The sequence below is a fragment of the Leopardus geoffroyi genome, chromosome D1 (genome assembly GCF_018350155.1).
Source record: "Leopardus geoffroyi isolate Oge1 chromosome D1, O.geoffroyi_Oge1_pat1.0, whole genome shotgun sequence".
In the NCBI taxonomy this organism is placed as follows: Eukaryota; Metazoa; Chordata; class Mammalia; order Carnivora; family Felidae; genus Leopardus; species Leopardus geoffroyi.
Window position 1 is genome coordinate 100,125,377 of NC_059329.1, and position 26,387 is coordinate 100,151,763.

Genomic DNA, 26,387 nt, shown 5'->3' on the forward strand with positions numbered 1-26,387 from the left:
GACAGCTCAGAGCCTGGAGCCTGCTTCGGATCCTGTGTCTCCCTCTCTCTCTGCCCCTTCCCCATTCACACTCTGTCACTCTCTCCCTCTCTCTCTCTGAAAAATAAAATAAAAACATTAAAAAAATAACAGTTTTATTGAGATATAATTCACATACTATAAAATTCATTCTTTATAAAATGTTCAATTCAGTTGTTTAGGCATGTAGCCATCACCGTTACCTAGTTCCAGAAGATTTTCATCACCCCCAGAAAGAAACCCCACCCATTATTAGCAGTCATTCCCAACTCCCCTCCCCGCAGCTCCTGGCAACCACTTAATTTGCTTTCTGTTTCTAATTTGCCTCTTCTGCGTTTTTCATGTAAGTGGAATCATACAACATTTGACCTCTTGTATCTGGCTTATTCTACGCGGCATGGTTTTCAAGATCCATCCTTGTTCCTTTTTATGGCTGAATAGTGTTCCGTCATAGGGATGCATCATGTTTTACTTCTCCTTTCATGAGGGGGTGGACATTTGAGGGGCAGAAAGGGAGACACAGAATCTGAAGCAGACTCCAAGTTTTGAACTGTCAGTACAGAGCCTGATTCAGGGCTCGAACCCACGGACCACGAGATCACGACCTGAACTGAAATTGGGCGCTTAACTGACTGAGCCACCCGGGTGCCCCACTGCTTCCTTTTTTTTTTTTTTTTTTTGTTAAGTCTATTTATTTTTGAGAGAGAGAGAGAGGTAGAGGCAAGACGTGTTTGCATGCATGAGTTGGGGAGGGATAGAGAGAGAGGAGGGAGAGGTCCCAAGCGGGCTCCAAGCTGTCAGTGTGGATCCCGATGCAGGGCTCGATCCCACGAACTGTGAGATCATGACCTGAGCCAAAATCAAGAGTCAAATGGTCAACTGACTGAGCCATCCAGGAGCCCCGTTAGTCAAGTTTTCGTGAACATTTGTGTACACGTTTTGTGTGGACATATGTTTTCAACGTGGGACGATTCTGAAGTGGGGAGTGTATTTGGAGCCTGAGGGCAGAGTGGGCTGTGGGGAGGCCCGTGCACGCATTTGCTGTTACCAGGCCAGTCTGGGGCAGACGTTATGTGCTTCATTTCTTTCAAATAACCCTACAAGGCAGGGTCTGTTATTTCCCCCTTTTTTTTTACAGGTGAGGGTACTCAGACTCAGTGAAATTAAGTAAGCTGCACAACCAGGAAATGTCCCGCTCTTAGCACGTTAGCATGCTTCTGCTCCCGGGAGACCAGGTGATTGCAGTGGCCTCGCTGGGAGGGGAGGCCGGGCAGTGCTGTGGAACTGGCAGTAAGCTGGACAGAATTGTGTGTGTGTGTCTACGTGTGTGCGTGCACCGGTGTGAGTGCGCTGTGGGAGTGAGGGGAGGTGTTTCTGAGGTAGCATTGGTGGGCCTTGGTACATAGATATGGCAGTAGAAAGAACACCAACTTGGAGTTACCGGACTGTGTTGGATTCTTGGCACAATCTTTGTGACCTTGGGCTGATCTTGTCTCCTTTGAGCATCACCTTCCTCTCCTGGAAGCTGGGGCTCTTCTCCCAGCCTCCTGCCTCCTGCAAGGCTGGTATAAATAAGGGAGGGAGGGGAAAAGGGAGGAGGAGAAGAGGAGAGCGAGGAAGAGGTTGTAACAGAACCTGTTAGAAATGCAGAGCCGATGACGTGGGAGGCAAGGAGGGATGCGCAACAGGTGCGGGCAGGTGCAGGAGGAGGTAGCCAGCTGGTCTGGGAGGACATCCCTGTCCATCTGGGGATTCCGAATCCTGTGAAAGCACCTACACAGAGGCTAATGAGCTGCTCGTAATCCAGAGACTATTGATTTTTCCTAGTATTTGAATCTCAGCCTTTGTGATCTGGAAGAGTCCGGTGTTGACCCATCTACAGCATCAACAGCCTCCCTTAGCACATCCCTCCCATATTCTGGCCAGGCATCACCTTAAAACAGTGAGGCTTTCCTGGGTCTTAGAGCTCACTTGGGTGGCCTCTCCTATCTGGGCCTGTCTCTGTTCAAGTGGCAGGGCCGACTGTCCCCTTTATCAGTGACTTTCAGCTTGCCTGAGTTTTGTGAAAAGCTTGTCGTTGTCCGTTAGAAAATAAAGACAGAAACCTCTCCTTTGGATTTGCGTTGCAATGACTTGCTCTTGTTCTGACTCCAGTATTTTGCTGGGTTTTTATGAATCAGTCACTTAATTTTTTTTTTTTTTTTTAAGTGTGACAAGCACATTAGTCTTCCTATGAGAAGCCAGGCTTATGGGATGCAAGTCAGGTGATTTTTTTCTTCGCGTAAGTCAGACTCCTACCCCTTCCCCCCATGGGGGAGCGATCTGATGTGTTCTTCTTTATCCTGACTTGTGAGGACCTGAGGGGACATACTTGTGAGATCCTTCCTTTGTGTGTTGCTGCTGTCTTGTCTCCAGGCAGCAGCTGTTGTTGGGGCTGCACTTAAGAGTTTGCATCACGTCGTATAGTCACCGTTCATTTATAAAATGGGTCAACTCCGAGGGTCTCGTTCAGAGCAGAAGGGACCTTAAGGATCATTTGATCCAAACCTTTCACTTTGCAGAGGATGAAACTGAGGCCCAGAGAAGGGAAGTCACTTGGCTAAGACCACACAGCTAGTTACAGGGTGAATCCAGTTTCCTGGCTCCATGACCCTGAACTGACATTAAACTTTGAATAGTGAGCACAGTGGGGATTCAGGGACCATACCTATCTTTGACCTGTTTCTAGTGGATATGGACTTGGTCTTTGGGGGTTGAATTCTGATGTGTGTCTGCTGGATTTTGGCGCCTCTGCTGTTTTCTGGCCATTTGAGGGGAGGGGGAGCATGCTTAGCTCACCCAGAGGCGTTGGCTGCTGGGTGGCCCCTCCCTGCCCCTCCCATTTATTGCATTTACCTCAAATAGAGAAACTAACCCAGTAACCAAATGACCTGATGGTTGGTAAAGCTGGGAGGCCGTGTTTGGGAGGTGGGTTGGGAAAGAACGAGCGTAAGTTTCCTTCTATAATAAAACTTGCTGATATAACGTTGAAAGTCATGGTCTTACTCATCGTCATCCAAGATAAGTCACACAATGGCTGATATCTGAGGTGCAGAGTTTCCCCCTTGAGAACACAGAGAGATGAACTTTGTGTGGGCTGGTCATTAGAAGAAAAACAAGAAGCCATTGGTCGGAAACACTCTAAATGTTAAGAGGTGGGAGATTGCTAAACTACTACCGTCAGTGAGGCTTGACAATGCTCAACGATAGGAAACGATGTTCATAATATGAGACATTTCGAGATGTGGACTACAAAGTGACAAAAGTCTAAACCCAGTTGGGCAAAACTATGGATGAGGCTTCAAACTCAAAAATGTGTTTTGCATGGCCATGTGAGTATGCTCTACAGTACGAGGTTTGAAAGGCTAGTTAGGCTGACTTGGGCCAAGGCTGGGCTCTGCCACGTCGTTGCTGTGTGCTCTTAGGCAAGTGAATGGACTTTTCTCGACTCAGGCTTCTCATTTGTAATGTGGGCATGGTACCTTACCTCTGGGTTGTTGTGAGAGGTGAATGGGATGCCTGGGACAGGGCTTCATGCCTTCCGTCTTGGACCCCCCCAGTGGAGGCAGTGCCCTGTGGCCGCGTGCTCAGACCACACCACGTTACCTGCTGCTTCAAGCACATCAGAGCTCCCCGGGCCTTCTGGATTCTGGACGCACGCACTCTCTGGGCTCGCCACACACACCACGTTCTTTGCAGATTCTCTAGTGTGCCGTGCCCTTTTTTTTGTCACCAGGCCCTTAGGGTGAAGTAACTCTTGTTTTTTTTTTTTTTTGTAATCTCCCTAAATAGACTAACTTCCCCAAGGGCACCATGTCACAGGGCCTGGTACCCAGTGGGTGCTCAGTAAATGTTTGTTGAAGGAATTGAAGAGCTGGCCTTGAATTGGGTCTTTAAATACAGTGTGGGGCTTGGCGAGCAGGGTGGGAGCATTGTTCTAGGAGGTGGGCAGGGCACAGGGAGGCGGGGGTCACTACTGCCTGTTCAGGGGCCAGACCACCGAGCACAGCAGAGATTCACACAGGTGCCATCTGACTTTCAGTGTTCCTTGTCACGCGGGAGTTGCCACACTGTAAGACATTTAACCCATAAGGCTTGATCAGTCTTGCTACCTTCTGTAGTTTGGGGCTGTGTGTGTTTATGAGAGAGACCCATCAAGGCCAAGCCTGTGCGGTGATGATATACGTACATAAGGCTGCTGGCATTGTGTTGACGTAAGACAAGAACTGGACGTGGAGGCAGAAGGCAGCCTGGGTTCTTTTTGGGCCTTACCACTTTCTAGACTGGCGATCTTAAGGGGAGTGACATTAGGAAAGGGAGTAATGCTTATGAGTGTTCCAAGTGCTTTTACACACAGGGTTCTCATTTAGTGTTTAGAGCAGGGGTGCGGCTCAGAATGTGATGTGCCACACATGTGTGATTGGCGTTAATGAGGCAGTAGGGAGTAGTGGGGACTCTGGCAGGCTAAGACAACGTGCCCTGTTTAAAGGGGAATGCCCCCTCCCCCACCTTTTAAAATTAGAACATTTTTTTTTTTTCAACGTTTATTTATTTTTGGGACAGAGAGAGACAGAGCATGAACGGGGGAGGGGCAGAGAGAGAGGGAGACACAGAATCGGAAACAGGCTCCAGGCTCTGAGCCATCAGCCCAGAGCCTGATGCGGGGCTCGAACTCACGGACCGCGAGATCGTGACCTGGCTGAAGTCGGACGCTTAACCGACTGCGCCACCCAGGCGCCCCAAAATTAGAACATTTTTTAAGTTTATTTATTTTGAGAGAGAGAGAGCATGAGTATGTGTGGGGGGAGGGGCAGTGAGAGAGGGAGAGAGAATCCCAAGCAGGAACTCGATTCCATGAACTGTGAGATCATGACCTGAACGGGAATAGAGTCGGACGCTTAACCGACTGAGCCACCTGGGTGCCCCAGCACATTAGTTTTAAATGTGTTAGGCACTGTGTGCTTTTTGTTTGTTTGTTTGTTTGTTTTAACTGTAGTAATATAGCTACAGCATAACACTTAGCATCTTAGCCATTTCTGGGCGTAAAATTTAGTGGCATTGTGCGTATTCTCAGTGTTGTGCACCACTGTCCATGCAGGCAGTTTTTTTTCGTGCTTTGCAAAACCCACTTAATCCTCACTCCAACCTGGTGAAGTATCTCCAATTTCTAATCCTTACTGAAGAGTTGAGGTATCTGAGGTACCTGGCTGGTTCAGTCAGTTAGGGCATGTGACTCGTGATCTCTGTCTGGGTTGAGGGTTTGAGCCCCATGTTGGGTGTAGAGATTACTTAAAAACAGAATCTTAAAAAAAAAAAAAAAAAAAAAGGAATTGAGGTACCTGACAGGCAGAGAGGTTAAATAGCTTGCCCAAAGGCCATGCAACTGGTGTTGGACCCGGGAGTGTAACCCTCGGGAACCCAGAGTTGTCGGTTATTCTGATTCTTTTTTCAAGAAAAGCTGGAAAGAGTTTTTAATGTTAAATTTCCTGCTTTAAAAAAATATTGACTCAAATTAACCAAACAAAACACTGTTGGGGCCAGATAACACCCATCTCTATTGTTGGCTGGGTGTAGTTCTCCCACCGACACCCACCCCCGCCTGTCTCCAGGAGGGGGTGGGAGGATCCAGGGAGATAAAGCACGGAAAGTCTTTTGTAACATGAAGAGCAATATTAACTGTCAGATACGGGGTTAGCGCAAGTGGCTGGTGCGCATGTTGGGTGCTTCCTACGTGCCAGGTCCTGTTCTGAGCACTAGAGCCCTCGAGGTGGGGGTAGTGTTCCTTCCTGTTGCAGATGAGGAAACTGAGGCACGGAGGTCAGCTACTTCCTCTGAGGCCACACGGCTGGGCGTGGTGGGTGGAGTCAGGATCCAGAGGAGGGGGCGGGGTTCTGTCTACTGTGCTTGTTGCCTCGGTTTGGGCCCAGCTCTGGAGAGCCGCTGGCGAAGGGGAAGGGATGGACCGCGTGTTAGTCCCCGGACTGGCCCCCAATGCCGTGCGGGGCTCTTGCTCGCTTGATTTCACCGGCCCTCGCCACCATCTGGAGGCGAGGCTGTGGTGGGGTTTCTCACGTTGCGGATGTGGAAACTGACACTCAAGGGGTCTGGTGACCTGCCAAGGTCATAGGGGCAGGGAGATCGCACGCCAGGATTTGAATTTGGATCAGAGAGACTGCAAAGCCCGCAGGATTCTTTCCTCCACATGGAAAAGTAGTAAATGAACTGATTTCCAGTTTTTTAAAATTTATTGCTATTACTATTTTTAATACCTGTGGAAGGGGAGAGAGCACTGAAAAGGGCAGTAGGGAAGAGTTACATCAGCTCTGCCAGCTGGACCGAATGGTGTAGCAGTTTCCCTTCTTGTGCATTTGGGTGGCTCCTTGGGGGGGGGGTCACATGAGTCTAGACTGGGCTAGAGCCGCATGGGGGCACGGGTGGGTATTCCTGGGGTGAGTGTCCCAGTCTTCTCATTTTTTCTTTTGTGAAGGCTCTGTCAGTGACAACCTCCTAATTCTGCTTGTTTTGATCCACACCCTCTCTCTAAGTGGCGTTAATTGAATTAAAAAAAAAAAGAAAAAAAAACCAAAACAAAACAAAACAAAAACCCACAGTCCTGACACAGGTGTTTTCAAGGTTGGCATCTGGGAAGCGTTGTCAGGAGGCCTAGCCAACCAAAATGTTGAGTGCCACCCCTGTTCGTTCAGCAGGTTCCTCTTGCCGCCTGCTGTGTGCCAAGCCCTGTGCTGAGTAGCAGGGGGGTGGGGATGGAGGGTGAGGTCCCCGTATACCAGGACCTCCCGTCGGGTGGGGGAAGGGAGGGGCAATTGCTCTGCCTCTTGTAACAGCAGATACAGCCCTTAGGGAGGCTGTTCCTGGCAGCAGGAAGAAGGCTAGCAGACTCGGGGGGGGGGGGGGGGGGGCAGCTGGGAAGGCAGAGACACATCCAGAGGGGGCCTTGGGAGAAGAGGGCTCGTGGGTCTCATCTGTCTTCCTCTCCCCAGCATCTAACTCAGGGGCCCGCAGACAGTGGCTGCTGAGAATTTCAAGGTTGCTTTCAAGATGTTGAGCCCCACGGGGCAGAAGGTGAATGACACGTGATTTTTAACTCCGTTGGGGCCACTGTCATTTCTTCCAGACACAGGGACTAGGCCTTAGAACTAGGAGGACCAAGAATCTGGTGCTGTGGAGGCCCGCGTTAGGTGTGGACAGCAGGCCTGGAGTCCATGCGTGCAGGGGTCTGAGGTCAAGGCCAGTGTTCTGGTTTGGAGGCCTGAGCCAGTACTTGGTACTCGTCAGCTTGACAGCTGCTTCATAGACGAGTGCCTGTGCACCAGGACCTGTGGGGTGAGGGGGGGGGCAGAGGCTGGGAGCAGCCCTCTGCTGCCTGGAAGTGCTCAGTAAACACTTGTTAATCATTTCCTGCCTGGCAAGCCCTGCGGTGTGCCCAGGGGAGCCTTGGTTCATGTGGGGGAGGGGATGCTAGTCATTCGGATGGCCTGACCTCTTGCCCTTCTGGCTCCCTGGGAGCTGGGGTGCTGGCACCAGCCTGGGGAGGCAGGCAGCGAGAGTGTCGGTGAGGGTGTCAGCGAGGGGACCTCACTGTTGCCAGGCGGCCTCTCGGCTTAGTGAGCTGAACAGAAGCATGTGACGTACCCTGCAGGTGGCCACCCAGGGACTCCGGGATTCTGGAGGCCTAACTTGGACATACACCCAGATCCCTCCTACCCAGTCTTCTTCAGAGGAAGGGCCGTCCTCCCTGGGGGTGGCGAGGACCCCTCCCAGCCTAGTCTCTGGGACTGTGCTTTGACTTCTGGGTGTTTCTCTGCATGCAGGTGGCCCTGAGCCAGGAGGCCGGGGGTTAGTCTTGCTGAAGTCAGGTTGAGCAAGTGGGTTCTGGAATGTTCAGAGGCAGCCAGAGTGTCCGTGTGTCCAGACGAAGGGGGCTGTTTAGGTCTGAGGGATCCGTTTGATTAAAAGAAAGCAAAAACAGAAAACAATGATGTATTCCACAGTTAATAGGTGGTGGTGGTGGAGGGGGTTGCCATGGACAGTGGGTATGTTCTTTGTTCCTCAGCTGTGATGGGATGGTCTCTTATCTCTGGAGTGTCCCCCTTTCCATCTTAGGATCAGTTAGAGTCCCCCTAGGGTTGTGAGAACACTTGTGGGTCTATCTCCTGAGAGAAAAAAGGCATTTGTGGTCAAGCAAATTTGAACTGTGGGCTAAACCAAATCAAACAGATGTCTTTCTTGCAGGACTTCTTAGAACCTTTAGTATGCTTATGAGGGAGTAGAAAGACCTTATTTACTCCAGATTTTTATTTTATTATTTTTAAAAGTTTATTTTGAAAGAGACAGAGACAGAGACAGAGCGAGTGGGGAAGGGGCAGAGAGAGAGGAAGACAGAGAATCCCAAGCAGGTGGAGCCCAACGCGGGGCCTGAACCCATGAAACCGTGAGATCGTGACCTGAGCCGAAACCCAGAGTCGGACACTTAGCTGACTGAGCCACCCAGGCACCCTTTTACTGCAGATTTTTGTCTCACCTCCTGTTTCTCTCCCTTTTTGGAAGTATCCTGCGAGACTAGTGTGTTTGAGAACCTGCTGCAGGAAATTCATTCGTTCTTTCAGCAAATATTTACTGAGTACTTACTATGTACTAGTGACCATTCTAGGTACCTGGGATACATCATGACCTCGATTCAGACCAAGAGCCCCTCCTCTCCTGCCCCCCACCGCCCCGGGGCGGGGGGAATTTACATTCTCGCAGAAGCAGTGAACTGACCTTTGGGGGGCACTTACTGTGTGTCAGGCATGTGAGTTCTCACACATTTTCCTGTTGAACCGTCACATCAACCTGGCCAGGCAGATGGACCATTTTACAGATTAAGCACCAGACTCTAAGGGAGAAGAGACCTTGCCCACTTTGGCTGGATTGTTCTTTTCGGCCCGTGCCTTTGAACTGCAAGAGGAGGTGGTCAGTGAGGAGCTGGAAGAGATATTAGGGTCCGAGGAGGGGGTGTTAAAGGCTGTGTTGTTCTTCCGTTGTGTCCCTTCATGACGGGCCGGTGAAGAAGTTCCTCTGAGGCTCTGAATCAGGCAGGGAGAGATGAGTGGCTCCAGAACAAGTGGTTTGTTTTCATGTTCTGTGCACTGAGAATCTCGTGGCTGATCATGTTTCCCTTTGGTTTTGGTTACTAAGCACCCGAGAGCCTGATGTGTGGCCCATCTTGACAGTTCTGCAGAAAGGGACGAGGTGGTATACCTTTCTATGTGCCGATCTTACTGCTGACTTTATTATTTTCCCGGTGCTTATTTTCTCTTGGCCTGCCTCCCTTGACTGTTTATTTTATTCTTTTGTGTTGTTTGCATTATTCTAAGCCACCGTAAATACTTGGTGGGTGGAGCTGGTTATAACTAAATTTAAAAAATAATGGGAGGATGATTTGTGTAGGATCCCCCAGCTAGTCTGTGGGGAGGCAGGCTCCACCCTTCCCACCGCACTCCGTGCCTCTCCAGACTGGGATCCACCAGCAGACAGGTCTGTTTGCTTTTGCAGCCACTGCGTTGTGGCTTCCAACGGAAGCTAGGCTGGCTGGATTGGAGGTCTTGAGTGGCTTGAACTGACCTGAATGTCACACACGTGGTTTGAGCAAGGCTGTGGGCTGTGGATTCCTTCTTGGTGCTTCTTCCTGCTTGTGGTGCAAAGGATTCCAAGCTGGGACACACCAGGCGAGCACTGGATGCTCTTTGCAGTGACTTGCCTTTTCTTATGCTCAAGGCAACTCTGGGGACAGAAGAAGAGGAACAGGTGGTATTGATGAGGAAACTGAGGCCTGGAGAGATTGATTGACTTCCTCCATGGGGTGATGGGTCAGGCTGCACCCCAACGTGGTGCAGACATGCTGCCCGTTGCAAAGAAAACAAACAAACAAAAAACCCCAACCCCCCGCAAAAAACCAGACAGCCTCAGTGCAAGCTCACTGCACCCACTGCGGGTCAGAAGGCAGCATGGGAAGAGCTTAGGATTTGGGATTTGGACCCCATAAGTAAGTAATTTGCTTGAAACAGTTTAAGTAGTTTGCTCAAGGTCACAGAGCTATTACGTGTTAGAGTCAGGATTTGAACCCAGGCAGCTGACCCTACAGGTGAACTTACCATCACTATCATATAGAAAGAGGCAGAAGCCTGGGACTTTTTTTGGGTAATGGCATCTGTGCACATGAAAGGAAAGGTACTCTGGACCCTCTGGGGTAGGGACTTGGTGTGCGGGGTCCCTGGAGGGCCGTAGAATGGGTGGGGGGACTTAGCCGGAAAACAGCTCTGGGTGACTGAACTCATCTCTGAGCTCCAGATTTCTCACTTGTAAGATGAGATATGATAGTATGCCTCAGGGGGTTAAATGAAATAGGGACACATAGATGCTTGTACGTTGCTCTAAAAATGTCTGTGATGCGTGAATGACATTGTGCAAACAGGGAGAGTAGATGTAAATTAGTTGGACCGCCATCCAAAGCCCATCTCTGGGTTTTAGAATCCTGTTCCTTGCCAGATGGCTTATCGCTGCCAGAGCTCTGCCAGTACGCAGCATTTGGTCACCTCCCGGCTGGGGAGCCGCGGCACGCCAAGCAAGCCACTGATGCTGCTGGTTCTCATCCGTGAGAAGAAGGCTCCCCGCCCTCCTACCCGTGTGCACCATGTCTGTGGACGTGTTCGGTTGGAGCCGCGAAGCACCTTGCAGAGGGCCTTCAGGTCTGCCCCCTGCAGAGCGGCTGGTTGGGGTGGGGGTGGGGGTACGGACGAGGGACGAAGGTGAGGACGGGTCAGTGGGTCTTAGTTTCTCGGAGAGCTCTGGGTAGAGTTATCAGGAAGCAGAAAGTCCTAGGAGCATCATTGAGTCCTGGAAACTTTTGTGGTTTTGAAAGTACTTTATAAACTGTAAAGCACTTTAGAAATGCAAGTTAGGAGGTTCCTGTACTACATGGAATAAAAACAAAATGCACCGAAAATGATGGATCTACCAGGCTGGGGTGGGGAGACAGACACGCATGTGCTTGCGTGTGTGAATGTGACTTACTTGTGATTTTATTTTATTTTATTTTATTTTTTTCAACGTTTATTTATTTTTGGGACAGAGAGAGACAGAGCATGAACGGGGGAGGGGCAGAGAGAGAGGGAGACACAGAATCGGAAACAGGCTCCAGGCTCCGAGCCATCAGCCCAGAGCCCGACGCGGGGCTCAAACTCACGGACCGCGAGATCGTGACCTGGCTGAAGTCGGACGCTTAACCGACTGCGCCACCCAGGCGCCCCTTACTTCTGATTTTAAAAATACTTCATTTATGTGGAACTTGGAAAGCAGAGAAAAGCCTTGAAAATACAAATCATCTATCATCCTACTAAGTAGCTCTCTCATGTAGTATGTTAGCCTATATCCTTCCAGTGTTTTTTGTTTTTTTTGTTTTTTGTTTTTTGTTTTTTTTGTGCTTCTTTGTATAGGCAAGGGGTTTTATAACCCTTCACCTTCTGGAATCTGTTCAACGCCAGCTTCTTCTCTTTGTTGAGTGCGTTTGTTGAGAATCCATTTTGCAGAGTCCTAGCCTAAGGCCAGGCACAAGTTGTACCCCCAGGGATGTTGCTGGGGTTGGAGCCTGGGGAAGGGGGCCACCAGTGGCATGAAACTGTGGGGCCTGACTTCTGGAGATGTGGGAGAAATCTTGAAAGTGACATCCCTGGGACCAGCCAGTGGGATCCTAGGGGCTCTGAGGTGGGAGGGAGACTTCCTTCTCTTTTCGTTATTTAGGTCTTTTTTTTCTTACCACCGGGTATAAGTAACAATAATACTTTAAAAATTATGTGGGGGCTCCTGGGTGGCTCAGTCAGTTAAGTGTCCGACTTCGGCTCAGGTCATGATCTCAGGGTCTGTGAGTTCAAGCCCCGCACTGGGCTCTGTGCTGACAGCTCAGAGTCTAGAATCTGCTTCAGATTCTGTGTCTCCCTCTCTCTCTCTCTGCCCCTCCCCTGCTCACGCTCTCTCTCCCTCTCTCAAAAATAAATAAACATTAAAAATTATGTAAAAAACAATTAGTTAAAAATACAAATACAGTCCCGTTGGAGACCAGAAAGAGGCACGGGAGAAACAGGTTAAGTGAGGGCAAGATCCTTGGCAAGTGCCAGGAAGTGGGGGTGGGGAGGATTGAGAGCAAATCCCTCATTCTGAAGGTGGGAACAGGACACTCCCTTTAGTGTGACTTGAGAAGCTTCAGACTTGAGTGAGTGACAGCCCCTTTATTTCCTGCTTTGTTCTCTCCCAGGTACAAATTGACCCCAGTCTTCATTCATGCAAATGACAGTTGCCAGAGGGAGGGAAAGATACCTGGGAGGGTAGATCAGAGGCCTTCCTTTCCTCTTGCCTCTCAAGTCCAGTCATCCCTCTCTGCAGGCTTCCCTGGTGTGTGTGTGTGTGTGTGTGTGTGTGTGTGTGTGTGTGTGTGTGTGTTGGGGATGGGGTGGCCCCCTTACAGCGGGGCCTGCAGGAATCCTGGCGTAAAGTGAGGCAAGCCTATTAGTTCTGTCCTTCCAGGCTGCTGGGAGTTTAAAATCACCACCTCCTAATCTCTGTGTTGTTTTCCTGCCTTTGGACACCCTCTGTTTAGGAACGGGATGATGGCAGGGGAAGGCGGCTACTTGGTCTTTATGAGAACAGCAGAGGCCTCTCAGTGGAAAGGAAACATTCTCCTTGGTTTCACTCTTGTCCTTCTGACCCTACTGCACAGATGTGCAGGGACAAGCCTGTCCGGACTCAGGACCTCCTGCTTCACCCATCTAGAGACACCAACCCCCTCCCCCTGCCAACCTCCCCCACCAAAAAAACCCCACCTCCTTTCTCTGACCCTGAAAGGAGTTAATTGTGTTGAGGGGACCCAGGAGCCTTCAGGAAGGGGCCCTACTCCCTGAGTTGACTATTCAGCAAACACATTTGCCCAGGTCTAAAAATAAAACACGCCAGGGGCACCTACCTGGGTGGCTCAGTCAATAAGTGTTCGCCTCTTGGTTTCAGCTCAGGTCATGATCTAAAATTTCGTGAGTTTGAGCCCTGCATCAGGCTCTGTGCTGACAGTGCGGAGCCTGCTTGAGATTCTCTCTCCCTCTCTCTCTGCCCCTCCGCTGCTCCCTCTCTGTCTCTCTCTCAAAATAAATAAATAAACTTAAAAAAATACACCGATCCAGGTTAAGGAGTGCCATAATGTTGTGCTGCACATTTTGCTAGGGGGCCAAGCGAATGTTACCACTTCTGAGGCATTACCCTGAGACCTAGAATTAGGTTTATTTTTTCTCCCATTGTGGTGTTGAATGCTGTCAGCTTTTCCTTCCTAATTATTTAACCTTACAAACAGAGTAAAGTTGATTTGCTGCTAATGTCAGCATTAAGCACACCGTGTCTTCCTGCACACAGTTGAGGGCTGAATGCGGTTCTAGAGAACTTGTAGTCTGTGCTGTGCACAGAATGGTTGTCCTGGGTGCTGGTCACATGTGCAACTGGTAACAGAAGAGGAACCATAAATTTTGCAGGAAAGAATTTGTTTTGGTGCCGTGTTCTATTTACTTTGCATCACAGATTGTTTGAAAGAGGGATATTTTTGTTAGAGGAAAAGGAACTGTATGTTTGAGATAAGAAATAGAATAAAGTGAAATAAATAGTTGAGTTTTGTCAGGTCGGTGTCAAAATGGCATGGTTTCTGAGAGCACCCTTTCTCTGTGCTGTTCTAATAGTTATATGAAAATTAGAAAATACGAAGGAAGGGCAGGTTCCGAGATCCTGGTTAGATTGTAATTCATAATGGTGTTCCTTTTTGTTTGTTTTACAGAGCCGAGTTTGGTGAAATTTCAGGAGGTTTTAGCCAATGGCGATCCAAAGACAATAAATATTACTTCGTGGGAAGGTCTCCACCCTGTGTCTTATTTGGTGACCGTTAAATGGTAGCCACATGTCAGAACCCATTATGCAAATGTAGAAGCGGCCAGATTTGAGTCAGTTAGCTTGGCTCCAGGCGTGAGACACCCTAGTTTTTGGTGCTGGTGGTGAAGGGTGTTGGCACAGAGAGTGGGGACGCTCTTTGTTCCTTGCTGCTGTGGGAATGTCTCTTGTCTCCTCCAGTCCCTTGTTTGGTTTGGTCCCTTCTTAGGCCATTTGGAGTTCCCTGGGTTGTGAGGACCTCGTGCATGTCTGTCGCCCATTAAGCTCACATTATTGGAGGTCTTGTAGCTGAGCTGATACCGTCTGGGTGCAAGAGCGAATGCTCAGTGAATGCAGCCATCGGCGCCTGGGTGCCTGCGATGGTCAGCAGCTTAGCAGCTTTCAAAAGCCTCTAAAAATCCAGCCATGTGTTGGTGCTGCCATTGCCAGCCATTAGCTTGGTGCTTCCAGAAGGAACCATTGACTAAGTTGGGTCTTAATGCTGGACACCCCTACTCTTGCTCCTGCCCTTCTTTGCCCTGGCTGTGCCAGCCAACCATGAAGAGGCTGTAGGCAATAAATAAAGAAACAGTAAAGAAACAAGAAATTTGGACAGTTCACCCCTGGCTTATCCGACTTTATTTATTTTTTGTTTTTTATTTTTTTCTATTCTAGTGGCTTATTATAAAGAAATAATTGAGGGGCGCCTGGGTGGGTCAGTCAGTCGAGCATCCGACTTCGGCTCAGGTCATGATCTCGCGGTCTGTGAGTTCGAGCCCCGCATCGGGCTCTGTGCTGACGGCTCAGAGCTTGGTGCCTGCTTCGGATTCTGTGTCTCCCTCTCTCTCTGACCCTCCCCCGCTCATGCTCTGTCTCTCTCTGTCAAAAATAAATAAAACATTAAAAAAAAATTTAAAAAATAAAGAAATAATTGAAATGCATACAAACAATTCAACCTAATAAATATTCATAACAGCATTTCACATATTAAAAAAACACAAACTGCCTAAATGCCCAACATGAAAGTGATTAAACAAATTAGGCTATATCTATGGAATGGCAAACTACACAGACGTTAAAATATTATACAAATTGTTTGATGGTTAGGAAAATGTTCATAATGTTTCAAGTAAAAATTTATATTGCAGAGCATTATCTGCAGCAGGAACTCTTTCTTGTGAAAGCATAGGGATACACAGATGAAAAGAAGGATTTCGAAGAATTTGGTTATTTTTTCCTTAAAGGCGGGACTTGGGGATAGATTTCTTCTGTCTTGTGACTATCTATATGTGCTAAAATTTCAGTAATAAACAGGTATTTTTCTTTAATAAAACTGTAAAAGCTTTTAGTAAGCAAAAAATAATGACTTCTTTGTTTTGTGTTTATTTCCTCTCCCTGTGGAATAAATAGTTGGCATTTCATAACTTCAAATGGAGTTTATCTGACTTTATTTTGAGGGGCATGTGCCAGAGTTGGGTGAAGAAAGATCCCTGATAAAAAAAAGAAAAAAAGGAAAAAAAAAAAAGAAAGATCCCTGGATAGAGACAGATGACTTTTTTTCTTTCTTTTTTTTTTTTTTTTTTAAAAGAGCCATTTCTACTCATGGTTGTGCAAACACCAGGGTTTAAGGCATCAGGGATGGGAATGAAGCCAACATGGGTACGTGCAAAGGACAAACGCATTGAGAATGGGTAAAAAAATGTGGGCCACCATGTAGATTACCGTGTGATTACACTGCTCCAGCCCTTCAAGCATGCAAACACCCTGAGAAAAAAAGCAGACACTTGGTGTAGGTCTGGCACACTTAGGCTTTCAGTGCAATCTCCAGTGTTGTCTTTCATACATTTAAACAATTTTTCCTTTTTATGGGTCTTTTCTTTTGAAGGGAAGCTCTGTGTGTATTTCATTTGTCAAGTAAGATACAACATAGTAATCCCTTTCCTGCCTGAAGGTGGCAAGTAATTCCTTCCAGCAAACTGCGTAAGAACCACGGGTATGGAGCCAGGCTGCCTGGGTTCCAACCCCTGCTCTGCCACTTACCAGCTTGTGAGCTTGGCCAAGTTCCTTAACCGCTGTACCTCAGTTTCCTACCCTGGAAAATGGGGAAAATGAAAGAACCTACGTCATCACATTGTTGTGGGGATTAAACACGTAATCGTGTGGAGGGTTTAGAGAAATGCTGGGCACGCGGTGAGTGTCGTGTGAGTGTTAGAGAAGATGATTAGGATGTCTCGCGGGGCACTGGTCGAGCCCTGGTCTGCTGAGTCTGGAGCCCTGGTTTCCGGCCTGATTCTAACACACTGGGTGCCTTTGGGTCTGGCACTTTCTCTCTCTGGGGTTCTGATTTCACATCTGTCAAATGAAGAAATTTGACTTGAATAGTGCTGTTTTTGGACTCTGTGGTAAGGGGTAGAGGTCGGGGCAGCCCCAAGACATAGTGGCAGAGGCCTGTAGACTCCCATCTTTGCTTCAGCTGGAGCAGCTGCGGCTCTTCCATTTATGGGTTTTGGTTTTAGGGAAAAGAAAGGTTCTGTAGTGCACGCGTGCACGTGTGCGTGCGTGTTTGCATGTGTGTGAGAGAGAGGCAGATGGGCAGACAGACAGAGAGAGGGAGACAGAGAAGTGTGGAGGTAGCTGAACTTCAGGACCCTTCCTAGGGAAGAATTGTGGGGGGTGGGTGAGCCGAGGGGAAGTCAGTGGGGAGGGGGCTGGCAGGTGTGATGGGGCCTGGGGAGTGGGATTTGAAGGGCTGAGGTCACATGGGACAAGACAAGACTAACTGTAGTGTGGGGCAGAGCAGTGGGGGAAACGCTGTCATCAGTTTTGTCCAAGTGTATGAGCTGATTTGCTTACGGGGGAGGTACAAATGCCCGGTGTTAAAAGGCGACCAGAGTTTTGAGGAGACATTAAGGGAAACGTTAAGGGTAAGAAAACTGAGAAAAATGACTAGTAAAAAAGTGTAGACATTCAATGTTGTTTCAGTTTAGTATTTTTTTTTTTTTTAAGCAGTCTCCACACCCAGTATAGAGCCCAATGTGGGTCTTGAGCTCCATTACCCTTGAGGTCAAGACCTGAGCTGAGATTCAGTTGGATGCTTAACCGACTGAGCCACCCAGGTACCCCTTTAGCTTAGTATTTCTTGCTGGAGGTCACCCCAACTTGAACAAAACAGCTGTTGCCTTTGCCGGAATTTAAACCAGAGGGAGCCTGCTGGTCATTAATCCTCTTGCTTCCTCCTCCTTCTTTCCTTTCTTTTCCTTTCCATTCTAATAATCACTAGGAATTTCCCCGATAAGAAGTCCCATTCATTCCTTTGTATCATCACTTAGTGATGAAGGGCTGTCTTGCCAAGTGGAAAACCCATTCACGGGAGACATCTGTGTCTTTCTGAACTGGAGTTTTCCCTGGGATTTTGAACTTCAGTGAATGTTTCCTACCGTCTTTTCAATTATAGTTGGATCCACAATCCAAAGGAAGGCCTTTATGATTGGTCCAAAACAGGATTTTGATTATTTGTGCCCTCCTAGGCCACCTCTTTGGTTCAAAAAGTCTTTCTGCCCAGCTTCTAGCACACCTCGTCCGGTGGACCTCCCCCCGGGACCCAGGCCCATGTTCACATTCCTCCCACACCTCTCTTAGTGACTTCATCAATCTCTGGGGTTTGATGTTTTGATTCCGAACTAGACTGTATACTCACTGAAGACAGGAAATGTGCTTCAATTTCTTTTCTGTTCCTCTACCGTGACCAACCTTTTTTTCTTTCTCTCCGTCTGTCTCGAAGATCGAGGCGATGGGGGAAACTTCCTCGCGTGTGCCATCAACAGCCGAGGCTGGTGCGTATCGGCATCGGGGGCCGTGCGTTCCACCCTGTTCAGAAACACTGTGCTGCCGCCCTATTTACTGGCCAGTGAGTGCTGAACATTTGGTTGTAGGGTGTATGTGGATCACTAGGTTTCACGCACGAGCTGTGTTGTTATTTCCCTCATTCAGAGTGGCATCTAAGCCAGGGCTGCTTGGGGTTTTTCCAGGTCCGCTAGACCTGGCCAAGGCAGCAATCCCGTGTTGTTCAGCTGTATTTCTTGAGCCCTGCTTGGAAGGCCTGACACACGGTGGGTAGTCAGGATGAGCTGAGTCAGGAATAGAAGGAAAAGTAAAGGTATATGGACTTTCTTCTGAGCTTGCTGTCCATGGCTCTCGAGGGGGCTTCTGATTTCTTTCAGTAGTGCCATCTGCCAGGGCCCAGGAGGGTGTGGAGGAAGTGAGGATCCGGGTCTCGTTGGTGGGCTGTGTGCCCTTGCTGAGGGATTAGTACCCGGGACTGGAAGCGTCAGGATGGCTCAGCCTCATACGTGTAGTTCAAATGTGGTGGGGTGTCGCAGACTCAGAGGCCTCTGGGGGTGTGGTGGGCAGCCTGGCAGAAGATAAGTGGGCAGTGGATGTTGACTGTCAGTCTTGGAGGTTACAAAGAGGTGACAGGGACGCCTGGGTGGCTCAGTCAGTTAGGCATCCGATTCAGCTCAGGTCCTGATCTCGTGGCTTTGTGGATTTGAGCCCGGCATTGGGCTCTATGCTGGCAGCATGGAGCCTGCTTGGGCTTCTCTGTTTCCCCCTCTCTCTGCCCCTCCCCTACTTGCGCTGTGTCTGTCCGTCTCAAAATGAATAAATAAACTTAAAAAAAAAAAAAAAAAAAAAAGACGGCATGACCGGATGCGATTGGGGGTTGCAGGCTGCACGAGGAAGCGCAGTCCTAGGAAAATCCAGAGTTTTAAATGTGACGTCTCCTAATTTTGAAGGGTTTTGGCAACAAATTCAAGTCAAAATCGTGTTCTGCTGGCCTGCGAGTGGGAGACGAGGCGGGTGAATGCCAGAGGCCATCAGGGGACACGCACATGCCATAGGGTCAGCTTAGGTGGGGGTTAGTCACCATCCAGATGGTCAGATACCGGGATCGCCACAGAAATGGACACGACATGCAGAGTGCATGGGGCAGATGCCAAAAGTTGGCATCCAGGAGGCGTTGGTGACAAAGGCCAAGTTCTTTGCCCACCCAGAAAGCCTTCTGTCCCTTGTCTCCTTCCCTCCCCCATGCCTTCAGGGGCTGCTCACTGTTCCCCGTAGCATAAGTCCGAATTTTCCAGTCTGCATCCAAGGGCTACCATTGGCTCTGCTGTGACAGTGTCCCCCACTTCAGTGGGTGGCCTCAGTTTACCCTTCCCCTTGGTCCCGCTGGACTTCCCCGGCTGCCGTTGCCTGAGCCCGCTGGGGCTTCTGAGACCTGCCCACGGTTTCTTCCTTCCTGGCTTCATTCATGCCATTCCCGCTTCCTGGAACGCTCGTCCCCCCCAGTTTACGGGAATCCTACTCTCCATTCATCCTTCTGAAATCCGCTGCCCTGCCCACTTGGTAAATTTAGAATAAATCACATCCTTCTCTCAAGTTTCCATAGCACTTTCCCTCCATCTCTACTGTGGGGTTTGGGTCACAGTTGTTCAGAAGTCTGTCTTCTGTGGTAGATGATGATAAGGTCATGGTGGGATGGTTCCAGTCTTAACTCATCACTGGGCCCCCTCAGTATGTGGCTCAGGGTAATAGTCAACAGAAGTTATTGAAATAGACAACAGAGAGCTGCTTAAGGTCTATGGTGAGCATGGAAAAGGGGCCATCGGCTGGAGCACGGGGGGTGATGGGAGCAGGTAAGGCTGGGTCTAAGTCCTCTTCAGCCTAAGGCAACACCCAGGCCATACCTTTGACCTGGGAGGCCACGTCCTGCGTGTCTTCTTCATGCGGTGGTGAGCCCGTGTGAGCCTGACTTGAACACTGGGATTTCAGGTCTGTCCTTGATGCCCACCAGAAGCTGAACAAAACAGATCCAAGTCATCGTTCCCCGCCCCCCCAGGACGGCTTCTCCCCAAGGAGACTTTCTCCTGCTCACTATGGCAGCCATCCTGGTGTCCTTGGAGGTGGTGAGGAGGTGGGAGGAAGGAGCCTAGGGGTTGTGAGCAGGTGGAGAGCTAGAGGAGGCAGTGTGTCGTAGGGAGAACCCTGGTTCTGGAGCGTGGAGAAGTGATTTCTAAGTGCCACATCTGCGGTCTCCAGCTGGGTGACTTAGAGCAAGACTCATAACCTCTGAGTTTATTTCCTCACCTGGTTTAAGCAGTTGCTAAGGTCCTTTGGGCCCTGACATTCCATGACCCAGGGTCTGTTGGGTCAGGTGGCTTTATGGTAGGTTCACTAACCCCTATGTCATTCCATGTCTTCGTGGACTTCAGCACAGGGGCTGCAGGCCCTCAAGGGGACACTGTGGCATTGTCAGATTTTCTGCTTTTTCTTCAAAGAATGCTCAGGGTCCAGGCAATGAGTGGGAATGAGAGGGGCTCCCTGGCTGAAAAAACACCCTAAGTTGATAGTATTCACTATTGCATTTGGCTCGCATATTAGACAAAGCGAAGGTCTCTGCTACTACAGAGTTATATATTTTCTCACCTTTTTTGAAACCCAAGATCTTTTTTTTTTTTAATTAAAAAAATTTTTTTTAATGTTTCCTTTTTTTTTGAGAGAGAGAGAAAGACACACAAAGAAGCAGAGACAGAGCATGAGCAATGGTGGGGCAGAGAGAGAGGAAGACACAGAATCCGAAGGAAGCAGGCTCCAGGCTCCAAGCTGTCAGCACAGAGCCCAACACAGGGCTGGAACCGATGAACTGAGAGATCATGACCCAAGCCGAAATTGGACGCTTAACTGATTGAGCCACCCAGGCGCCCCTCTTCTTGGTTTATCTTACCATTTTGTGCTTTCGATAGAGGCATGGCACCAGGAAACGTTTCTCTTACAGGGGTGAAGTGGTTGTGAGGATGGGCGTTGGTGCTGGGAGCACCCCTTCCCCCATGCTGTCACCTCCCCAGGTGGCCAGTCCAAGCACGGGGACCTGATGTTGCCACATCACCAGTTCTTCACGACGCACTAGAGATGGGGGCTTTTAATGGGAAATTTATTAATTGTTGAAGTTGGCTTAGATTTGTTTCAAAACATTGTGTGGGGCAACCAAACTCATTCAGTTCTGTAGTCCAATAGCTACTGGAGAGGGAAATTAAGACTGCAAGTTAGGGCTCCCGCAGTTGAAAGGTAGTTTGGAAGTGAACCTAAAGCAAGAGAGAACATTTTATTTATTTATTTTTGAAAATATTTTATTTATTTTTTAAGTAATCTCTGTACCCGACATGGGGCTCGAACTCACAACCCTGAGATCAAGAGTCACCTGCTCTACTGATTAAGCCAGCCTGTGTGCCTTAGACCTTGTGACCTCATGCATATTGGTCCAATGACTTTTCCCTTTACAGAGCCATGAAAAATAATTCTATTATTTAAAAAAAATTTTTAATTTTGTAATGTTTATTTCGGAGAGAGAGAGAAAGAGAGAGAGAGAGCAAGCAGGGGAGGGTCAGAGACGGGGTGGACAGAGGATCTGAAGCAGGCTCTGTGCTGACAGCAGAGAGCCCGAAGCAGGGCTCAAACTCGGGAACTGCGAGATCATGATCTGAGCTGAAGTTGGAAGCTTAACTGACTGAGCCACCCAGGAGTCCCTATTAGTTTTTAAATGGGGGAAAATTGTGAAACATTGCATGTACATAGTTGCATAAAGTTTAGGTTATATAGGAAGATATGAAGAGGGGTCATTACTCTTTGCTCTTTCTTCCCTTCCCAATTATTTTTACAAGGAGAAATGTCTAACTAGTTATGACTTCAGACAAATCCTCTAACTGCTCCATATACAAGTTTGCTATATGTTATGGGATAATAGTAAAACCTAACATGTTATTATTTCTTCAGTGTAGATTAAGTGAGGTGATACAAAATCCCCCAAATCCTATGTACATGTTAGGGGTATTCATAGAACTTTCTTTTTCTCTTTTGTGTATTCAGGATTTCTTTGGCAATCCCCTTTGTAATTATTGCACAGTTTGTACCATGCATACTTGCTGAACATTCATATTTAGCTGCCTAAGGGGAAATAATAAAAATATTAAAGGCGAACATACTGTTTTCAACTTGAAGTCCTGTTCTGTCCTTCTTGCTTCCACGTGGGAGCCTAAAATTGCTTTCTGCACCGTCTCGTCCCCTGGACCCATGAAGACTTCTGATGAGGGCCTCACGGTAAGACTAGGGGAAATTTCTCTCTTAATTAGAAAGGAAATAGAGTCTTGTATGTTCTTTGGAGCTAGTGATGGAGATGATAGTATAAGAAGTTCTGGACATTCAAATGTAAAACAGATTAATTTGTAGGAATGTTGGATTTTTATCTGGACAGATGTTTTGCTTTTCATGGAACTGGTTGGGAGTAAAGATGGGAGCAGAGCTTTGTTGGTGTTTTATTTTTGCTTTGGGCTTATAGTTAGTTAAGATTAGCTCTTGCTGTATATAGCAACAACAATGGAAAACCGCTCGGTAATTTAACAGAGGCTTAAGTGATGTAAAGGATAATTTCTCTTCCACATAAAAGTAAGTTGGAGGTAGCAGCCCAGGGCTGTGAGAGCCCTAGGGTGTCATCTGGGACCCAGGCTCCCTTCTTCCCGCACGGGCTTCTACCGATGCTCCTCGGTGCAGAGTGGCTCCCAGGACTCCAGTTTTCGTGTCTGAGCTGTATCCTGGCGGAAGGATCCTTCTCTGTGGAATCAGCTCTCTCTAAGCTGTTCCCTGGAACCTCCCTGGAACATGCCTGCTTACGCCTCACTGCTTGTGACTTAGTTTAACGCACGCACCTTGCTGCAAGAGAGGCTGAGAAATGTGGTCTTTTAGTCCTGGATGCATTATATAAAATAAAAATCTTTTACTAAGGAGGAAGAGGAGACTGGGGGCTGTGGATATGGATGATGCCCACTGTTTTATTTTTTTTATTTTTATTTTTTTCAACGTTTATTTATTTTTGGGACAGAGAGAGACAGAGCATGAACGGGGGAGGGGCAGAGAGAGAGGGAGACACAGAAGGGGAAACAGGCTCCAGGCTCCGAGCCATCAGCCCAGAGCCCGACGCGGGGCTCGAACTCCCGGACTGCGAGATCGTGACCTGGCTGAAGTCGGACGCTTAACCGACTGCGCCACCCAGGCGCCCCGACGCCCACTGTTTTAAAGGACTTGAACGGATTGTGGACATTTGTAAACTGACTTCCGTCCTACTTCTCGGCTTGCCTCTGACCAGAAGAACCATCTGATCCTTCTGCACAGTGACCATTGCCTGTTGGAGTCTCGGTGTACAGACTCCTAGTTGCTTGCTTTTTTTTAATACATGGTAGAATGAGGATGCGGGGAGCCTGAAAAAGTGTGTGTGTGTGTGTGGGGGGGGATGCTGAATGTAAACTATCACAGGAACAGAGGTAACCTGCGTTGAGATGTAGAATGAGCTCGGGCCCTGGCCTTAGGAGATTTGGGTCAACTCCAGTCATCCTCTGGGACTCTGTCATCTCTTACGTCTCTGAGCTTTGCATAGCAGTGAGGTTGGGGGAACCACCAGCACAGGGCTACCCCCCCCCCGCCGGAGCCTGTGGAAGTCCCTAGTGGACTCTAAAGCATGATGCAGACGATTAATACTCAGCAGGCATGTGGGAAGCACTGATAGTATGGAAGGAAGATGTAAAAGATGGGGGTCTCTTTCTGTGGGGCTAGGATTACATCTCTGAGTACTGTCCTTGGATCGAAAGGCCTGTAAGGATGGATCTGAGTCTGGCTTAACACGCTGGTGGGGTGGGGTCAGATTCTGGCTCCGCTCCTTCTAGCTCAATGGGCAGACTTGGCCTGGGCAGAATGTGGGATTGGAAACGCGCACCTGATCTTTCTTGTTAGTGTCCCGATGCCTCTCATGTGACGGTTATCTTGCCATGGTGAGTATGGTTCCAGGGATTAAGGATACATCATTTTTGTACAATGCGGTTCCTGAAGACAAGCCCGTTGCTTCTCCTGTTCCAGCTCTGGAGCTCAAGGGGACGGCGTGTCCTTCACTGTGTTGGCATGCTTCAAGAGTTATCATGCTGATGCCTGGTTCTGCCCCCTACCCGTTGATGTTAGGACCCAGCCTCATGTTAGGGGCAGCATCCCTGTGACTGTGTCATAGGATTGTCATAAGGCTGAGTGTCCAGCTCAGGTGCCTGGTGCTGGGTCAAGCGACTGCTGTTGCTGCTGTGGCCAGCTGGCCAGATCAGGCCAGGTGGCAGAGGGTGATTTAGTCCCCAGCAAATTCCTGTTCTGTGTGCCCCAGGGCTGGGTCCTTTTTTTATGAAATTCTCATCCCTTGGCTCCGAACTTTCCTATGCCATCAGTTTCAAAACATTGTGAAAAAATATATTAGCGGGAGGGGTGGGGAGGAGAGGTGGGGAAGGGAGAAAAAAGAAACTGAGATGCCCAATCTAGCTCTGGCTGCTAAGCAGCTACAGAGACTCTTTGGCTTGGCCTCAAGTGCTTTTTAAAACTTCCTTTTAAGTTAGGTCCCAGATGTGATTTTGGTTTTGACCTTCTCTTTGATTACCTTGGCCTCTGGCTAATTAGCCAGTTAACTGATCATTCAATACCTACTCTGTGCCAAACGCTATTTATGTGTGGAGGATGTTGATAAAACCCAAACAGACCAAATCCCCATCTCGTGGAGCTTACGTATCATGAGAAGACGGGTAGACATCAGGGTTGTGAAGAGAAGTGAAGTAGGATAAGGGGATACAGTGTGATGGGGCCCGGTGCTGTTTTTACATATGGTGGTTAGGGACTGGATGGGAGATCACCATCATGTTGGGTCCATGGCGCTGGCCAGGTGGTGCATATGTCCAGTCTTGGCAGATGTTCAAGGCCTATAATGCCTGCCCTCCTCATTGGCCTTGGATGTACATCTGGGCAGCGTGACCAAGGACCAGTCACTGAGCTGCTCCAAACTTTGTGTGGAAATCTCTCAGAATGCCACATGGAGGCTGAGAAGGAGCTCATCCCCAGTGGGTCTGTATGTGAGATCTGCCCTTGATAGCTGTGTGGTGGGTGGTTATCGCTGATGGTGGCCCAGTTGTGGTTGGTCAGCAGATACAGAGCATTTGCCTCTACCAGCCAGCTGAGCATTCAACGAACGCTTCACTTACTAAAGGGCTTGTCTCCAAGGCCAACTGGGGCATGTGTGAAGCAGGGACTTGGGACGATTTCTCAGTTTGAGCTCCAGGGTGCTGACGCTGTTGACAGTGGCTGAGTGGAGCCCTTCTCGCTTGGTCGGAGAGCAACTATAAACTTGGCCCCACGTTTACTTTTCCTGTCCTTCAGCCCATCGTGTCTGGTGCTAGGCATTGGCTTGGACCTTCCCGTTGGCCTTCCCCTCAAGATGGCATGTGAGAGGGATGTGCTCTGTTGGGAAGAACTTGGTTGTACAGGCAAAGACTTGTTCTAGAAAAAGAACAGAAGGTCATTCATATGGTGCTTCCCATTAGCTAGGCTCCCTCCCCCTTTTTTCTACTTTCTTTGTAGAAAACCTTTAAGAAAGGAAGATTCCCAGGCCTTCCTTAGAATTTAGACCCCAATTTCACATCATAGGATTGTTTTTCTTGGGTTTCGATGAAGGGCTTAAATAACATAGTGGATATGAAAGCATAATATAGATAATAGCAACCATTGCTATAATTGCATTAAAGGACACCTCTGTTCTTCAGATTCCTATTGGTTCATTTTATTTGTGAACTTTTAAAACATGTTTATTTATTGATTTTGAGAGAGAGAGCAGGCAGGGGAGGGACAGAGAAAGAGGGAGAGAAAGAGAATTCCGAGCAGGCTCCTCACTGCCTGTGCAGAGCCTGACTCAGGGCTCGTTCTCCTGAACTGTGAGATTATGGCCTGAGCCAAAATCAAGAGTTGGACACCCAGGTGCCCCATTCTTCTTATTTTTGTTTTTATTTCTATTTATTTATTTACTATTTTTATTAAAAATTTTTTTTTTTAACATTTATTTATTTTTGAGACAGAGAGAGACAGAGCATGAACAGGGGAGGGTCAGAGAGAGAGGGAGATACGGAATCTGAAACAGAATCCAGGCTCCGGGCTGTTAGCACAGAGCCCAACGCGGGGCTCGAACTCACGGACTGCGAGATCATGACCTGAGCCGAAGTCGGATGCTTAACCGACTGAGCCACCCAGGCGCCCCTTCTTATTTTTATATAACAAATCATTAGAGTAATGCCTGGCACATATGTATGTGTATATATGTACACACACACACACATACACACACACACACACACACACACTGTGGAAATGCTTTACACATACTAAGTCATTTAATCCTCATAGCAGCCCTAGAAGGTAGGTACTATTATTTCGCCCATTTTACAGGTAAGGAACTAGGTATAGAGGTTAAAGAAGGTCAA

General features: G+C 48.5%; 1 long non-coding RNA gene across 1 annotated transcript; it reads left to right on the top strand.

Moving 5' to 3' along the window:
• Window positions 1-878: 878 nt before the first annotated feature.
• LOC123601680 lies at window positions 879-13,999 on the top strand. Its single transcript, XR_006714237.1, has 2 exons — window positions 879-1,253; window positions 13,922-13,999. It is a non-coding gene; the product is annotated as an uncharacterized LOC123601680 (long non-coding RNA).
• Window positions 14,000-26,387: the final 12,388 nt, after the last annotated feature.